At 36.1% G+C, this 15994-nt stretch overlaps 2 long non-coding RNA genes across 2 annotated transcripts in view; one reads left to right on the top strand and one right to left on the bottom strand.

Annotated features, from left to right (window-relative positions):
- LOC307176883 overlaps positions 1-7975 on the bottom strand; it is a 214145-nt gene extending 206170 nt beyond the window's left edge. Inside the window, exons 1-2 of the long non-coding RNA XR_013824930.1 lie at positions 7543-7975; positions 1104-1225 (exon numbers count right to left, since the gene is read on the bottom strand). This is a non-coding gene — a long non-coding RNA (uncharacterized lncRNA). The remainder of the gene's footprint in view (positions 1-1103; positions 1226-7542) is intronic.
- LOC307176884 overlaps positions 7895-15994 on the top strand; it is a 47197-nt gene continuing 39097 nt past the window's right edge. Inside the window, exon 1 of the long non-coding RNA XR_013824931.1 lies at positions 7895-8004. This is a non-coding gene — a long non-coding RNA (uncharacterized lncRNA). The remainder of the gene's footprint in view (positions 8005-15994) is intronic.

Here is a 15994-nt window from a genome sequence, read left to right as displayed (position 1 = left end):
ATTCTTTATAAGAATGATCTCATTAATCCTCACAGCATCCCTGCAAGGTACGTAGGTGAAAACTATAATAATCACTTTACAAATGAAAATAGTGGGAAATTTTGCAGTTCCATATAAATGAAAAAGAAAAGTGGTACCTTTTAACACTGAGTATAGTAGTTATATATATAAGCTGGACTGCTACTTTATTAACTTTGAACATTTAGTTGCATTTTGAAATTATTTAACTCATGAAACAAAGTCTTACAAAAATAAAATCCATCTACATGCCACAAAGTTTATACTCTTCAATTATCATTATATTTAACAAGAATATTTGAATTGTCACTGTAAGATTTCTCACCAGGCAAAATTGTGAAAAATTAACAAAGACAAAAAAGTGTGCAACTTTACACCATATATACAATGGACCATCAAAAATAAATGTAAGTAAAAGAATATTCCAATGGATGGGACACTTTACCTCATGAGAAACCCACGTATAATCACTACCTACATAAATTTTCATCTCAGAGTAAACGAGATAAGCATTTATAAGGTATGTCAAAATATTAAAATATATCAGATATCTTTAGATGTACTTTTTAGTGTTGATTACTAAAATAATAAATCTCATAATTAAAAGCTTGGGAAATAAAAACATTACATAAAGAAATTTATAATTAGGAAAAGCATAAAAGTCACTCTTCGTAATCCATTAATATAGAATAAACCACTGTAAAATACTGACATATTAAACTTCAGGCCCATACTCACACACACATTTTAGCACATATATTATATAAAGTATATATTTTGCAATCATACTGAACATTTGATTTTGAAAACACATTTAACCTAACATTGCAAGTATTTTTCAACTCCTTAAAAAATTCTTGAACACATCAATTCTAACATCTGTATGGTAGTATGTCATACATGTGGAATATTTATACATCAATATTAAATGTTTCCTTAGGCAGATAATAGGTTTCATCTACTCTCTGTGTTATAAGCAATGCAAGGATGAGTCTCTACAAGCATCAGTCCCTTATTTGCATTTCATGTTATTTCTGTAGATTGTTTCCGAAAGTGAATTGCATAGATAAAAGATGTAAACTCACCAGACCTTTTGGAATTCAAATCTCCAGACTGTTCTTGGAAGTTTGTATAGTTCACGTTCCCAATACACATTTGACTTTGTCTTCCGGGCATTTATTACTGTGGTTTTTCCTTTGAAGATATTCTGAAATGAGAAAATATAATCTCTCACTTTTAAAATTTTAGTTGGTTAGTTAGTTAGCTGTCATTGAGGTTAAACCTCCCACACACCACCCCTTATTTTTATTAAGCACTTGTGATTTCACATTTCTCCATGGTCTGTTTATTTCTTTTCCTCACTCTTCCATCAGGGTGTGTTTTTAATACATTTTTTAAAGACTGTGTTGATTTATTAAGATAATATACTCTGTTAAAATATCAGTCTATAAAAAGGGAGACAAAAAAGCAATAAGACCCTGCCAGCTAGAAATCATCTGTGTAAGGCTGTGGCATCCATGCTTCCATAAATAAGTACACATGTGGGCAAGGACACGTACCGATAATGAATGAGGACGCTGAGAACCAGAGAATGAAATAATTTCATGATTATAAGATTACATTAAACATGCTTAAAATGTATTACATCCCATTTTAATTGAATGTAAGACAAGAAATACAAACTCAAGTGACACTGAAAGGATTCTGGAATTTCGTGTAAATGTTTCTTTACTACAGGAGATAGTCTTCCTTTAAAAATCTCTTTGAGATTGAAAGAAGGGATTCTGATAGCTATATTGAGTTTGAAGTCATTGTGGTTTTATTTAAACCGCATGGTTATATTCTAAATACTGTAAGGTTGATTCCATGCTATATATATGAGATTTTTATTAGTCATATATGTGTTTCCTTCTACCTCCCTATTCCACTGGCCTATTTTCATTGGTTGCATTATTTTTTCCTTGTCATGTTTTATTGCATTTACATCTTGTTCAAATATATAATTTGTTTTATTTAGATGGGTTTAATTCTCAGCATCAGTCATTTTACCACATCTCCTCTTTGCATACTTCTTTATTTTGATTCCTTTGTGGATTGGATGAATTTCATCATGAGGTTGCTTGTTTAATTGTCAGGTAAATAATCTTATGTTTGAAGTGTCTTATACTTGATACTGAACACCAGATTGCCTGCATGTAAGATTGTGGACATATCTCAGAGTTGGTTGAAATTAGGAAAAAACTAGATTTTTAAAAATATTCTAGGTTGCATATCCCTGAGAATTTTTGGATTTGTGGGACTCTCTGTATTTTGACTTTGTATTCAAAGACTTAGTACAAAATTGGAGGTTGATAGCTTCCCCTAGAATTTTTGAGGCAAACCTCTGCTACCAACTGGCCTTGAATGTTGCTGTAGAAAATTCTAAGAGTGACTTGATATTTTCTACTATTTGATGACTTTTCCTCCCTAAATAGTTGTAGACTCTTTTTTCAGCCATTGAATTTACATCCTTTTCCAGCATAAATTTTGGAGTTGATTATTGTCAGTTTTTCTGGGGATCTGGAGGGTTGATTCAAACTGCAGTTTCAGGTCTACCTACACTTCAGGTATTCTTTTCTGTTTTATCTTTAAATGTTTCTTTTTCATTTATTCTGTCATATTTGTAAGGAACATACAGTATTGACCTGCTGACTCTCTAATGTCTGCCTTCTTTATTATCCTGTATAATATACCTGTGATTTTCCAGTCTCCTTTCCTCCAGCCTGTCCACCATGTACATAACTGCTTTAGCTCCTGTATTCTGTTTTCTGTTACTTCTTATGTGCTTTTTGTGTCTATAATTTTTTTTCATTTCTTTCCTGATGTCTGCCAGCTTACCTGTCATCTCATTCTGTTGTCTTATAATTCCATACTTAAGCCCTTGTATTTATTACAATTTGATTTTTTCTCTCTCCTTTCTCACTTAAAGAGGAATTGTTGGAAAGTTCTCAGAATGGAGAACAATTTTTGGAAATCTTACGTTTCTCTGAAAATTTATTTTCTTATATAGATCCTTTGGGAAATGTCTGCTAATGTTTCTCTTCCCTTTTTACATTTTGACCACTATTTATATTTCTTTTCTTTTTTTTTTTTTTTTTTGCGGTACGCGGGCCTCTCACTGCTGTAGCCTCTCCCGCTGCGGAGCACAGGCTCCGGACGCGCAGGCCCAGCGGCCATGGCTCACGGGCCCAGCCGCTCCGCGGCATGTGGGATCCCCCCGGACCGGGGCACGAACCCGTGTCCCCTGCATCGGCAGGCGGACTCTCAACCACTGCGCCACCAGGGAAGCCCTATTTATATTTCTTATTCTTTCACTTTTTTAGTTGTTTTCAGTGTGATCATGAGGGACCATAAACTAAATATACCTCACCTTACTATTTTGAAATAGAAATATTTTAGTGTTTTCTTTTCTTTGGTTGAATGTTATCTGGGTTTTATTTTCTCATTGTACTTCATTTTATATTTTATTGAATTGGAATCACCTTTACGTGAAAAGTAATTTTTAAGTTGTCAAACAACTCTTCAGGAGCACTAAATATTTCATAAATTTTCCAAAACGGTTGAGAAATTCAACATATAAAAGAAATACATTTCTATTACAGTCCTTCTGAAAATGATTTTAGAGTCCATTTCCCTTTAACCTTTGTTTCCTGTAGCATCTAGTAAAATTTATCTAAAATTTTTAACTGAAAAATCCTGTTGACATTTTATTATAAGTACTATAAACCAAAAAAGAAATGATTACTGATATACAAAGATCCTCACTGCATGAAAATAATGTGTGATATATAACTATTTAAATTCAACAATGAAAATAAAATAGATCAGTGTGAATGAACTAACTCTTCTGGAAGAATTGTACTAATGACATTGGAGTACTTTTTTTGATTAGATATTTTGTATCGATATTTATCATCAAAACAAAATACCAGAAAAGATAAGCTCTTCGCATCATTAGATCCCTTAACTACAATGTTAGAGCATCATTAAAAATAAATATATTTAGCATAAATACAATGTAACTATCATGTTGTTTTTAAAACAAATTAGCTTGATAAATTCCTTTTATTTGTTTAAGGTTTTTGTTGCAGCAGAAATATCTTAGATTTTTTTCCCTAAAATTTGCTTTAATTTATATTTTCTGCCTCACTGAAGTTCTTTTTAGAAATCTGAAATTAATTTTCTTGAACTTATTTTCAACAAAATTTTCTTAAAACTTCAAAATATTCTCAGAATTTTAATTTGTAAATAAAATAATGCAAAAATCATGTCTAAATTTAAATGCTTTTTTTATTTCTATAGATCTGTAGGGAAGACAACAATTATAACAGTTCTCCTTTAACTTGGCATTATTTTGGACATCCAAGAGCTAAGTTTCAGAAGAAAATGGTGATGTGTTCTACCCTGGGGGTTTTGGTGCTCCACAATATAGTGAAAAAATCTGCCTCTGTGTTAATTATGGCTTTGACATTGTTCCAGATGTACATAATACATGACGTGTAAGCCAGATGCCCTGTGTGTTCGGGCCTCCACCTGGACATTGCTGCTTGAGGAAATCAGAACCCCTTCGGCTGCAGGTGGGACATGGCAGGCATCCAAGATCTATCTCAGGGTACTTTTGCTGCCCTCTGGGGAGATGTGCAAGATCGCTCTAGGGAAACATTTACGATTTCATTAAAGACTGAATCACCAAGAGTCAATGGAGAGGCCTGCTAATTGGCATTTAGAGATATAAATTTATTTTAACTGTAAATGAAGGTTTTTCTGTATCCTTTGTCCCTAACCATTTCCAAAAAGTTATACATCCTAACAAAACTTCCTTATTATGCTTTCCACTTTTAAAGCTTCCCAATGGTTTTTCAGCTTCAGAAGGATATAGATTTCTACTAAGGAATTTCTGAAAACATTTTAAGAAATGTACATATCCCTTCCAATCTTTAATTTTACATAACTTCAACTCAAAATTCCCCCAATGGCTCAGTAAATTTTTCATGTTTACCCCATCCTTCAAGAGCTCCAGAATTCTGACATTGTGCACTTTGTTCTCTACTATGTTGATTACAGCATCACGCATGCCTTTAATTCAAATGTATTTTCCTAGCTTTTATATAAGGGAAAAATAAGCTCTTTGGCTTGAAGTTTATTATTTATGTTAAATTATTTCTATAGCTATTTCCCAAATAACTATAACCACTTTATAAATAATTATGCATAAAATATTTGAAATTATCTTCAGAAATATAGTTTTAATTTGGGCAGAATGAATATTTATCTGCCACCCTCTATAAATTAATTCTCTGTTTAGGGAAAACTCAGGAAAATATATTGCTTCAACTAATCTTCCCCGTGTCACTTTATAAAATTCTACAGCTTAAAACATACAACTTTTTTTGGCTACTTAAGACTCTATAATTCGAGTGAGTTTTTTCATTCTGACAGAAAATGTGAGCAAACCAGTCTATTAAGTCCTGCAATGAAATATCTTCTTGAAAAACAAACCTATGCTGGAAAAGACTATTTTTTCATAAAAGGTAAATGCTAGAAAAATTTCCCATTTTGTCTTTATTAAAAAAATCTATTTGTATTGTAATTAATAAAATCTAGAAAAATCTTACTGATACATTTTTGATATATTATTGTTGTACTTATTCAATTTTATTAAGCAAACATTAAGAAGCCAAAATTTTATGCTATCGATGCCTCTAATTATTCTATGCCTTAGTGAATGCATAATGAGCCTTTTCATTCTATAAAATTGATGCATGTCACCTTTCTTACTTTTAGCTTGTGAAGAACTTTTTGTTTCCTGTTATTAAAATTACAGCTTCTGTTCACACACCACCATAAATGTATGTGCTTGGAAAAATTAACCAAAAAAAGTTTTAAGTAAAAATAAGTGTAGATACAACTTTCAAAGAAAAGGGCTATTTTTATATCAGATATACTTTGGGAAATAAGCCTCTAGTTTACTATCACTGCTAAAATATAAACACTAGCACAGTTATGATATTATAGAATGAACTTCAGCTAGACTCTTATTAATAACTTAGTTGCTTAAAAATATCTGCTTTTAAAATGTAGACTCTCAACTCTTAGGTTACAATTCATTATCCTTAATATCTTCCTGAAAAGTCTGACTCCACTTTACCAGAGGCAATAAAGTTTTTTTATCATTTCTCTCTCATTATTCTTCTGAAAGAAACCTTAATCACAGGCACGTAAAGTCCAATGTCTAGAATTCTCTTTTTCCTTACCATGCTGTACATTAAATTCCCAGGATTTATTTACCTTATAAGTGAGTTGTATGTTTTGACTACCTTCACCCATTTTTCCCATTTCATTATTTTTATTTATTCTGGGAATTGAATATACTGATTATATGAAAATTAACAGATAAGCCAAGCATAGGATATCAGAGAATTTGCAAATTATTGAATTATAGAATTACAACACAACACAAAAACTCATATAATTCAAAAGTCATTTTGGAATTCTGAAGTCTTACAAGGACACCAGTATAAACACCACTTACAGCTCTTTAATTATAGATGTTATAAAGCATTGGACTAAGTTTATACTGGCTGTCTGTGTATCTTATTTTGAACAATTTTTAAGATATATTTTTTCATATCTATATGTTGGGGTTCTTCATTTTGCAAAGTTACAGTTCAGAAAAAAAATCAGTTTTGTTGTATTTCAATTACCATGCATGAGTTCACCAAAAAACTTCCTTTTTCTTGCATCTCTTCATAAATTGGCTATACCTTTTAGAGAAAAGGGGATTGTGTTTTTTTGTTTGTTTTGTTTTTAAACAGCAGGTGGGACAAAGCAGCACGCCCCTCCAGCTCTCCAGGGCTGAGAGCAAGAAAGTACTGTACTTATTTGAAGGCTGAGGTAACTTAAAGGGAGAGGTGCATCCCAGGACCTGCTCCCTTACCCTATCCACTGGGATGAAAAGAAACAGCTGAGAAAAGGAGCTTGTTAACACGTCCTCTAGTGAAGGGTTTATATAGTGAAAGAGCCTTTATTTAAGAGACCCCAATTTCCATGAACTGTGCCTATTACAGGGGCAAAACATAAATTATAGTGACCTTTATCACAGCATATAATAATTCATGCTGATATGCCTTAATTCGATATTTTTCTTCGTCTATGGAAAAAACTATCCTTGTATATTGAAGTTCAATTTATACATTTCAAAAGCCTGATTGTTACAACTTGCTTCACAGTATTCCCATATATTTAAAGGTTCCCCTTTGGAAATTTGTGATCAAAGTGAGATGATGTTGCTTCATTCGAACCTCATTTCCATAAACTATTTTAGAGAACTGAGTTTTGTGAAAACGGCGATTTTCTATAAACATGAAAATAGCCTAGGTAAGTTCTATGGCTATTTCTATGTTTATGCTTCTGAGTTCCTTTCCTAAAACTTCTTTTCCACGGTAAGCGTAAAATCATCTTTCTCTCTTTGAAGCCGTTACTCACCTTTTCAAGTCAGGCCTCAGCAAGGGTTCCCAGCGTCCTTTGAGCCAACAGGACGGGCTCGAATTCGGCTCAGAAGCAAAGGAAAGTTTTATCCTTTGACCAGAGAATGGAAAGCTGTCAGCTCTCGCTCTGGAGCACACGCTCCCCGGCAGGCCGCGAGCGGTGCCACTTTACAGCGCTCAAGCCAGTGGTGAGGGAGGAGGCGTTTTCGCGGGCTGGCGCAGGCGCATTTGCTCACAGCTCCAGATCCCGTGCCGGGTGCAGCGTCTCTGCACACGGCCCCCCGCCGCCATCTTGGATCGAGCGCTACGCGCGCAACTTCCGCCCACGGCTCGCCGAGCTGAGGTACCGGCACAGCCGCTTTGCATCAGGAACTCTGGCCTGAAGGTGCCGAAGTGAGACCTCTGCACGCTGCCCACTGTGAACAGCGAAACTAGACTGAGCACAAAGGAAAAAAAAAAGGTTAGACTTTTATTTTATTACCCAGATTCTGTTTTTATTTCCCGAGAATTGTTAATGGGCTTTGCCGGTGACAAATCCTTAATTATTAGAGTCTCAAAGTGTTTTAAATTTTACAAATACTACATCTCCAAAGGAAGTTTTATTGTATATTTCAAAGTGTTTGACTTTCTTTCAGCACTCACGTCAGCTCTAAAGGGTTCAAATAAGGATATTTTAAACTATCAATGATACTGAATATATCAGGACTTAAATAATGTACGACATTAGCTTTTGCTAGAAGGATTCCACGTGTATCTACTTGTTTCTTTGTAAATATAGCTGATTTTTAAACCCTGTACTTCGTTGACTTATGTCAACTATGATCAACTCTTTGAAAATAACATATAATCCTGGGTCACCCTTCATCCCTTCTGTGGCTTGATTCAGTGAGCTGTGACCACAAACTCCCAAGGCATGGGGAAGTGTTGGAGAGAGTTCAACAAATAGTAATGGATTCAGAGCTTTAGAGCTGGAAGGTACATGTGGGAGCAATGCAATCCCCTAACTGCACAGAGAAGAAATAGATGAAAGATTGGAAAAAGATGATGTTCTTAAAGAAATAATTATTTATTGTGTTGAAAAAAAAAGGTGAAAAGAGTACCTTGCCATGACGAATATATAAATAAAAATAGAATATAGCTATACCTGTGCCACACGCCACACACGCAGTGCACACCACACATATGCACACACACAATCACACAAAAGGGCAACATATACCCCTTCCTGTCCAATCAGAACAAATAGTGGAAGTATACTATGCTGTCAACTGAGACATATGCAAATACCCAGTGATAGGTGCTGTTGTTCAATCTATCTAAAGAAATTTTTAGTGATGAAATCTTTCTACTTCAGTGGCGGAAAAAAAAATAGTTAATATTTGTATAGCAGTTTTTGGATTTCAAAGCACTTTTTATGTCTGTGTCTCTCATTAAACTGACACAATAATCCTGTGAGATAGGTATTAATACAGACATTTGCCATATGTGGAAAATAAAGATGAGGGAAAATATAGTTTAACAAAAATCCCAGTTAGTAAAAACCCTTACTGATAGAAAGGCAAGTGTAATACCCTAAAAGATGTGCATAACGATAACCTCCTTTAAGAGAAGTTGGGTTTTAGAAGGATTTTCTTACAAATTAATCATTAAAAGTTTAGGTTTTCAAACAGTAAGCTTCAGTTGTTTAGGGAATACACTCGAGCATACACAGATAATCCACAGTACATCAGTGCTGTCTGATGGAGGGAACATGGGTTTGGGCACAGTCAGGCTCATAATCAACTCCAGGATTAACATTTTATTCTTGGGTCTCATTGCCTATATTTATTTACCATCACTGAACATCAGTTATGCCATCCATAAATAGTGGGAAATGCCTATTTCAAAGGACTACTGAGGCTCAGATGAGATCATGTGTGTAAAATGCCTTCTGCCAGCCCTTCTCCAAATGCCATTCTGCTGTTCTGTGTATTTATAAACAAATCTGCCTTCCCAGACAGGGCAAGGATCTGATGTAGAGTTAGTAATACAAACAGTTAGGTTTAGTATAATATTATAGTTGAAGATTAGGAAATCTTTATTTTCTCTTCTTAACTAAGATGTGCAAATACTATATGTCCTTTATGAGTGACATATAAAACTTGCATGCCTCAAACAGTGACACATCAAAGTTGTTCAAAAAACATTGTTTTGAATATTGCCAAGTTTGCTACCATACAGATATTGACTAGTGCCAAAAACTACAGTGCTGTGGCTTTCGCCCAGAACTCACTCGCTCAAAGGTCAGCTACAAAATATTGCTTCTGGACTATTATTGTAGGAGGAACCATATGTGTTGGACAAGGATTTCTTTTATTTATTTATTTTTTCAACATCTTTATTGGAGTATAATTGCTTTACAATGGTGTGTTAGTTTCTGCTTTGTAACAAAGTGACTCAGCTATATGTATACATATATCCCCATATCCCTCCCTCTTGCGTGTCTCTCCCACCCTCCCTATCCCACCCCTCTAGGTGGTCACAAAGCACCAAGCTGATCTCCCTGTGCTATGCAGCTGCTTCCCACTAGCTATCTAATTTACATTTGGTAGTATATACATGTCCATGCGACTGTCTCACTTCGTCCCAGCTTACCCTTCCCCCTCCCCGTGTCCTCAAGTCCATTCTCTATGTCTGCGTCTCTATTCCTGTCCTGCCCCTAGGTTCATCAGAACCATTTTTTTTTAGACTCCATGTATATGCGTTAGCATACGGTATTTGTTTTCCTCTTTCTCACTTAGTTCACTCTGTACGACAGACTCTAGGTCCGTCTACCACACTACAAATAACTAAATTTTGTTCCTTTTTATGGCTGAGTAATATTCCATTCTATACATGTGCCACATCTTTATGCCATTCATCTGTCGATGGACACTTAGGTTGCTTCTATGTCCTGGCTATTGTAAACAGTGCTGCAATTAACATTGTGGTACATGACTCTTTTTGAATTATGGTGTTCACAGGGTATATGCCCAGTAGTGGGATTGCTGGGTCATATGGTAGTTCTGTTTTCAGGTTTTTTTTGTTTGTTTGTTTGTTTGTTTTGTGGTACGCGGGCCTCTCACTGCCATCGCCTCTCCCATTGCGGAGCACAGGCTCCAGACGCGCAGGCTCAGCGGCCATGGCTCACGGGCCCAGCCGCTCTGCGGCACGCGGGATCCTCCCGGATCGGGGCACGAACCCACGTCTCCTGCATCGGCAGGCGGACTCTCAACCACTGCGCCACCAGGGAAGCCCCTGTTTTCAGTTTTTTAAGGAACCTCCATACTGTTCTCCATAGTGGCTGTATCAATTTACATTCCTACCAGCAGTGCAAGAGGGTTCCCTTTTCTCCACACCCTCTCCAGCATTTATTGTTTGTAGACTTTTTCATGATGGCTATTCTGACCGGTATGAGATGATACCTCATTGTAGTTTTGATTTGCATTTCTCTAATGATCAGTGATGTTGAGCATCCGTTCATGTGTTTGTTGGCGATCTGTATGTCTTCTTTGGAGAAATGTCTATTTAGGTCTTCTGCCCATTTTTGGATTGGGTTGTTTGTTTTTTTGATATTGAGCTGCATGAGCTGCTTGTGTATTTTGGAGATTAATCCTTTGTCCGTTGCTTCATTTGCAAATATTTTCACCCATTCTGAGGATTGTCTTTTTGTCTTCTTTAAGGTTACCTTTGCTGTGCAAAAGCTTTGAAGTTTCATTAGGTCCCATTTGTTTATTTTTGTTTTTATTTCCATTTCTCTAGGAGGTGGGTCAAAAAGGATCTTGCTGTGCTTTATGTCATAGAGTGTTCTGCCTATGTTTTCCTCTAAGAGTTTGATAGTGTCTGGCCTTATATTTATGTCTTTAATCCATTTTGAGTTTATTTTTGTATGGTGTTAGGGAGTTCTCTAATTTCATTCTTTTACATGTAGCTGTCCAGTTTTCCCAGCACCACTTATTGAAGAAACTGTCTTTTCTCCATTGTGTATTCTTACCTCCTTTATCAAAAATAAGGTGACCATATGTGTGTCGGTTTATCTCTGGGCTTTCTATCCTGTTCCATTGATCTATATTTTCGTTTTTGTGCCAGTACCATACTGTAGCTTTGTAGTATAGTGTGAAGTCAGGGAGCCTGATTCCTCCAGCTCGGTTTTTTTCCCTCAAGACTGCTTTGGCTATTCGGGGTCTTTTGTGTCTCCATACAGATTTTAAGATTTTTTGTTCTAGTTCCGTAAAAAATGCCATTGGTAATTTGATAGGGATTACATTGAATCTGTTGATTGCTTTGGGTAGTAGAGTCATTTTCACAATATTGCTTCTTCCAATCCAAGAACATGGTATATCTCTCCATCTGTTGGTATCATCTTTAATTTCTTTCATCAGTGTCTTATACTTTTCTGCATACAGGTCTTTTGTTTCCTTAGGTAGGTTTATTCCTAAGCATTTTATTCCTTTTGTTGCAGTGGTAAATGGGAGTGTTTCCTTAATTTCTCTTTAAGATTTTTCATCACTAGTGTATAGGAATGCAAGAGATTTCTGTGCATTATCCTGCTACTTTACCAAATTCATTGATTAGCTCTAGTAGTTTTCTGGTAGCATCTTTAGGATTCCCTATGTATGGTATCATGTCATCTGCAAACAGTGACAGTTTTACTTCTTCTTTTCTGATTTGGATTTCTTTTATTTCTTTTTCTTCTCTGATTTCTGTGGCTAAAACTTCCAAAACTATGTTGAATAATAGTGGTGAGAGTAGGCAACCTTGTCTTGTTCCTGATCTTAGTGGAAATGGTTTCAGTTTTTGACAATTGAGACGATGTTGGCGGCGGGTTTGTCTTATATGGCCTTATGTTGAGGTAAGTTCCCTGTATGCTTACTTTCTGGAGGGTTTTTATCATTAATGGGTGTTGAATTTTGTCAAAAGCTTTTTCTGCATCTATTGAGATGATCATATGGTTTTTCTCCTTCAATTTGTTAATATGGTTTATTGCATTGATCTGCATATATTGAAAAATCCTTGCATTCCTGGGATAACCCAATTTGATCATGGTGTATGATCCTTTTAATGTGCTGTTGGATTCTGTTTGCTAGTATTTTGTTGAGGATTTTTGCATCTATGTTCATCAGTGATATTGGCCTGTAGTTTTCTGTTTTTGTGACATCTTTGTCTGGTTTTGGTATCAGGGTGATGGTGGCCTCGTAGAATGAGTTTGAGAGTTTTCCTCCCTCTGCTATATTTTGGAAACGTTTGAGAAGGATAGGTGTTAGCTCTTCTCTAAATGTTTGATGGAATTCACCTGCTAAGCCACCTGGTCCTGGGCTTTTGTTTGATGGAAGATGTTTTATCACAGTTTCAATTTCATTGCCTGTAATTGGTCTGTTTATATTTTCTATTTCTTCCTGGTTCAGTCTCAGAAGGTTGTGCTTTTTTAAGAATTTGTCCATTTCTTCCAGGTTGTCCATTTTATTGGCATATAGCTGCTTGTAGTAATCTCTCATGATCCTTTGTATTTCTGCAGTGTCAGTTGTTACTTCTTTTTCATTTCTAATTCTGTTGATTTGAGTTTTCTCCATTTTTTCCTTGATGAGTCTGGCTAATGGTTTATTAATTTTGTTTATCTTCTCAGAGAACCAGCTTTTAGTTTTATTGATCTTTGCTATCGTTTCTTTCATTATATTTTTGCTTATTTCTGATCTGATATTTATGATTTCTTTCCTTTTGTGAATTTTGGGGTTTATTTGTTCTTCTTTCTCTGTTTTAGGTGTAAGGTTAGGTTGTTTATTTGAGATTTTTCTTGTTTGTTGAGGTAGGATTGTATTGCTATATACTTCCCTCTTAGAACTGCCTTTACTGCATCCCATAGGTTTTGAGTTGTCGTGTTTTCGTTGTCATTTGTTTCTACGTATTTTTTGATTTCCTCTTAGATTTCTTCAGTGATCTCTTGGTTATTTAGTAGTGTATTGCTGAGCCTCCATGTGTTTCTATTTTTTACAATTTTTTTCCTGTAATTGATATATAGTCTTATAGCATTGTGGTTGGAAAAGATACTTGATACAATTTCAATTTTCTTAAATTTACCAAGGCTTGATTTGTGACCCAAGATATGGTCTGTCCTAGAGAATGTTCCATGAGCACTTGAGAAGAAAGTGTATTATGCTGTTTTTGGATGAAATATCCTATAAATATCAATTAAGTCCACCTTGTTTAATGTGTCATTTAAAGCTTGTGTTTCCTTATTTATTTTCATTTTGGATGATCTGTCCATTGGTGAAAGTGGGGTGTTAAAGTCCCCTACTATGATTGTGTTAACTGTTGATTTCCCCTTTTAAGGCTGTTAGCATTTGGCTTATGTGTTGAGGTGCTCCTATGTTGGGTGCATAAATATTTACAACTGTTCTGTTTTCTTCTTAGATTGAATCCTTGATCATTATGTAGTGTCCTTCTTTGTCTCTTGTAATAGTCGTTATTTTAAAGTCTATTTTGTCTGATATGAAAATTGCTACTCCAGCTTTGATTTCCATTTGCATGGAATATCTTTTCCATCCCCTCACTTTCAGTCTGTATGTGTCCCTAGGTCTGAAGTGGGTCTCTTGTAGACAGCATATGTACGGGTCTTGTTTTTGTATCCATTCAGCTGGTCTGTGTCTTTTGGTTGGAGCATTTAATACATTTACATTTAAGGTAGTTATTGATATGTATGTTCCTATTACCATTTTCTTAATTGTTTTGAGTTTGTTATTGTAGGTCTTTTGCTTCTCTTGTGTTTCCTGCCTAGGGAAGTTCCTTTAGCATTTGCTGTAAAGCTGGTTTGGTGGTGCTGAATTCTCTTAGCTTTTGCTTCTCTATAAAGGTTTTAATTTCTCTGTGGAATCTGAATGAGGTCCTTGCTGGGTAGAGTAATCTTGGTTGTAGGCTTTTCCCTTTCATCACTTTAAATACGTCCTGCCACTCCCTTCTGGCCTGCAGTTTCTGCTGAAAGATCAGCTGTTAAACTTATGGGGATTCCCTTGCATCTTATTTGTTGCTTTTCCCTTGATGCTTTTAATATTTTTTCTTTGTATTTAATTTTTGATAGTTTGATTAATATGTGTCTTGACGTGTGTCTCCTTGGATTTATCCTGTATGGGACTCTGCACTTCCTGGACTTGATTGACTATTTCCTTTCCCATATTAGGGAAGTTTTCTACTATAATCTCTTCAAATATTTTCTCAGACCCTTTCTTTTCTGTTTTTCTTCTGAGACCCCTATAATTCGAATTTTGGTGTGTTTAATGTTGCCCCAGAGGTCTCTGAGACTGTCCTTAATTCTTTTCCTTCTTTTTTTTTTATTCTGCTCTGCAGTAGTTATTTCCACTATTTTATCTTCCAGGTCACTTATCCGTTCTTCTGCCTCAGTTACTCTGCTATTGATTCCTTCTAGAGAATTTTTAATTTCACTTATTGTGCTGTTCATCATTGTTTGCTGTTTAGTTCTTCTAGGTCCTAGGTATTTTCTCCTTTCTATTTCCACAATTTTGGATCATCTTTACTGTAATTACTCTGAATTATTTTTTAGGTAGACTGCCTATTTCCTCTTCATTTTTTTGGTCTGGTGGGTTTTTGCCTTGCTCCTTCATCTGCTGTGTATTTCTGTGCCTTCTCATTTTGCATCACTTACTGTGTTTGAGGTCTCCTTTTCACAAGCTGCAGGTTTGTAGTTCTCATTTTTTTGGTGTCTGCCCCTAGTGGGTGAGGTTGGTTCAGTGGGTTGCATAGGCTTCCTGGTGGAGGGGACTGGTGCCTGTGTTCTGGTGGATGAGGCTGGATCTTGTCTTTCTAGTGGGCAGGACCTCATCCGGTGGTGTGTTTTGTGGTGTCTGTGAACTTATGATTTTAGGCAGCCTCTCTGCTAATGGGTGGGGTTGTGTTCCTGTCTTGCTAGTTGTTTGGCATGGGGTGTTCAGCACTGTAGCTTGCTCATTGTTGAGTGGAGCTGGGTCTTAGCGTTGAGATGGAGATCTCTGGGAGAACTCTCACCAATTGATGTTACGAGGTGGCAGGAGGTCTCCGGTGGACAAATGTCCTGACCTCGGCTGTCCCACCTCAGAGGCTCAGGCCTGACACCTGGCCAGAGCACCAAGACCCTGTCAGCCACATGGCTGCCTTTCCATCCTGGAGTATGTCTTCCAGCAAAATGGGCACACAGAAGTGCTAAAGCCTGTAACTCCTCCCAAGGCAGATGATGTCACCCAATTTCGGGGTATTGTTTGCCCGGGTCCGCGCATTGCTGCCTGAGCTCCTGGCCCTGCCTCCGTCGCTCCCCTAGGGTTTCTTTTAAATCATACATAAATGAGTGAGTAATGATCTTCCGACATCCAAAAAACCTACAGAAAACGTTCCGGCTCTACAGTTCCTGTGCTACTATTATTGTATAGGCAATCATGTTCTATAAATAA

The sequence above is a fragment of the Stenella coeruleoalba genome, assembly GCF_951394435.1.
Source record: "Stenella coeruleoalba genome assembly, chromosome: 18".
Classification (NCBI taxonomy): Eukaryota; Metazoa; Chordata; class Mammalia; order Artiodactyla; family Delphinidae; genus Stenella; species Stenella coeruleoalba.
This window is presented reverse-complemented; position numbering and strand designations above follow the sequence as displayed.